Source organism: Echinops telfairi, unplaced genomic scaffold, assembly GCF_000313985.2.
Source record: "Echinops telfairi isolate 266 unplaced genomic scaffold, ASM31398v2 ScPeMD7_7467;HRSCAF=8505_1, whole genome shotgun sequence".
NCBI classification, from domain to species: Eukaryota; Metazoa; Chordata; class Mammalia; order Afrosoricida; family Tenrecidae; genus Echinops; species Echinops telfairi.
In genome coordinates, this window is record NW_022111368.1 from 6,385,723 (window position 1) to 6,389,091 (window position 3,369).

A 3,369-nucleotide genomic window follows, 5' to 3' on the forward strand; every position below is an offset into this window, starting at 1 on the left:
AGAGCTCTGTACCTTAAACATAGGGTACCTGCATATTTTACATTGGCTTATAATCCTTCCTGCCGTTTGCTTTGCGAGAGACATTATCTCTATCTTTCAAGACTACCAACACACAACATTTACACCAAAAGGAACACTCATGATTTGAAAAGGTAGTCACAGGAATGAACTATCAAGGTGCCCCTGCTCCATGAAGTGCATAGAAACAATGGAGAAGTAGCTCCCCGTAGACATCATCCTCATTCCCTGTTTATTTGTGTGTGTGTGTGTGTGTGTGCTTTTCAGGGATGACAGTGTCAAAAAATGAATCCATTTGCCATTCCTTCCTTATTTATCATTTGTCCTGGCAGTATTCCACCATGATAGTATCAGAGACGTGCTAGATAGTTGAATACCAGCTCAGAAAGAAGATACGACACAGAGGAAGGACGAGGCAGGTACATCTAAGAAGACAGAGTCTTCCCGCTTCCCTACAGGGCCGCGAGCACTCCTCTTTTTGTTTTATGTAGTTGTTTGTTTGTTTGTTTTGTGGTTCCCATAAACTAAAGAAGGAGAAGGGATTCAATAGGTAACGGGCTAAGATGGTATATCCTGACCTCCCTGAGTGGATAAATCAGAGAATGTTGAAAGAACCAAATAAAACAAAACTAAAACTAAACTCACTGCCATTGATTCTGACTTGAAAGAGGGAGGGCATTCACCCTGCTCCCTGGTCGACAATTATTGTAAGGTGGGTTCTCTGGAAGCAGATGAAAAGAGTTGGTACAAATAGTTCAAAGTTTTTGACTAGTAACTGAAAGTTTGGGGTCTGAACCCACATCAAGGCATTTTTTTTTCCTTTTAGATCCCATCCTTAAAAATTCCTATAGAGAGCAGTCTATAGGTGTTTTTAAACTGATGCCTCTTAAACCAGTTGCATCTGGTCTTTTAGGAAGAGGGAGCTTGTGATCTGAAAGACAGCTGAGCCATAGACTTTATCGTTTTCATGACTTATTTTTAATGTCACATTGTCTGTCCTGCTACCAGCACAAGTCCACTCTTGTACCTTAATTCCTGGATGCCAGATCAGATGTAATTTTATGTGTAATCGCAAACTGGTAGATCAAATACTGTATTTGTATGTGCTGCCTACTAATGAGGGTCATACTGAAAAGCACTCACACACACACACACACACACACACAAATAAACAGGGAATGAGGATGATGTCTACGGGGAGCTACTTCTCCATTGTTTCTATGTACTTCATGGAGCAGGGGCACCTTGATAGTTCATTCCTGTGACTACCTTTTCAAATCATGAGTGTTCCTTTTGGTGTAAATGTTGTGTGTTGGTAGTCTTGAAAGATAGAGATAATGTCTCTCGCAAAGCAAACGGCAGGAAGGATTATAAGCCAATGTAAATTGCCTTTGAGTCAGCTCAATGATCTCTGGCCTGCTCTGGATCTGTGGCATGCCCCTGAGTCTCCGGCCTTCTCTGGATCTCCAGCTAGAAGCCACATTCTCTCAACTTTCCTATCTTCAGTTCTGCACTGTCCACCATCTTGTGTCCATCAGCGCAAGCACACTGAACCTCGCCTCCATATGCGCTTATGTTGATAGAAAACTGACCCTGCTTTTTACAGAGTGCCAGGTGGAGAACTCACCCAGGCTGGAGCCACGCTGGGCTGCGCAGCCGTGCATGTCTCATTCATCATTATATCGTGTATGACCCCGCTGTGAGGATACTCACTTTTTATATATGGAGGAGTGCCATCTTTGCCCTTTCAGGATGTCTTCATCTTCCTTTAGCAAGTTTGCATCACTGCATACCACAGATACTTAATGAGGCTACTTGTAGCACTGAAGCTAAATTTTCTTCAATACCCTACATACGGTAGGATAGCTGCAGCAGTCGTTATTACACCGTTGAGTTTGTAGTAGTCTACTGATATCCACCAGGGTTTGGGGGGATTCAGCCTGGGGAAATAAAGGAGGAAAGGATCAATCTTGATGGCATTACTGACTTTGCGCACCCCCGACTCCAAGAGGTCATATTGTTGACCCAGAATGCAGCTTCAGGAGTTTGCACCTGTTGTCCTTACTAGGAGAGCCCTTCTCTCACAGGCCAATCAGCAGAAAGGGGATTGTGTCAAATACAAGTGTGTCAACCCCAATCACAAATTCAGAAATGGAGAAGCGAAGCTAGGTTAGGTAGTCTACAGAACTCATTGAGAGTACATTTCCCGATAAACATGTGCTAATGGTTGCTGCATCATCATGAATTGTCACAGAGTGACTGACCTTGCATTCTCACAAATGGAGGGGACTAGAAATATCTTTTATTCTGGGAGATATAGAAAATCTTGTCAATCTGAGGTGCTTGCTCTCAGGTGCAATACATTGACAAGGCATATCTTGAATTCTAAGGACTCTATACAAGTCACTGCTAGATTGCAGAGAATTTACAGAAGTGTCAAGGATAAAAATGGGTTTAAGAACTGGGAGAGGCCTGATTATGAGTTGTTCAAGCACATGTGCAAGAAGAACACAGGGAAACAGAGTGAAAAAGAGACATCACTGTAGAAGTAGAAACCTGGGTAGGCAGGAAACAGGACAAGGATGAGTATATCCCCCTTTACTGGACATCAAATGTCACACAAGCAGTCCAACTTTCTCACCAGTGTCTTCATCAGGGAATTTAACAAGAGAAAGAGGAATACATTCTTAAAGAACAGATAATTACCTATAATAGAATAATTTCATTTCCTTAACAGATATTTATTGAATATTAAAGATACCCAACACATTGCCCTAAGTGCTCTAGGTTACCAAAAGAAGCTGAATGAGTAATTCAAAATAATAAATGTTACCTATGTAAAGAACACAGTGCTAAGACTGAGAATACGAGGGGACTTCAAAAAGCTCATGGGAAAATGGAATTAAAAGATCATTGAATTTTCCCATGACCTTTTTGAAATTCTTCGTAATATTGGGGGCAGTGCAGGGCTGGAGATTGGCTTAGGAAAGGCCAGTCTAGAAAATAACATTGAAGCTGAGACCTGAGGGATGTGAAGCCTCCCAGTTGTCTTATGAGCTATAAGATGAGGGCAGAGCATTCCAGGAAGAAGTTCCTAAGGTAGAAAGAGACTTTTGGGGAAATTATTGGTTTCTTATAAAAAATAAAGATACATGTTAATGTCATTTCACAGTATATCTTTTGAGACTTCACACATATGTACATAAATTCATATGAATGCGATATAGCCACTATTGTTTTGCGTTGTTAAATCCTCTTCACCAACATAATTTTTAATGGTTTTATGATGATACTTGAAGGCATATGCTATAATTGCTACAATCAGACCCCTATTTTTAGATATTTCAATTG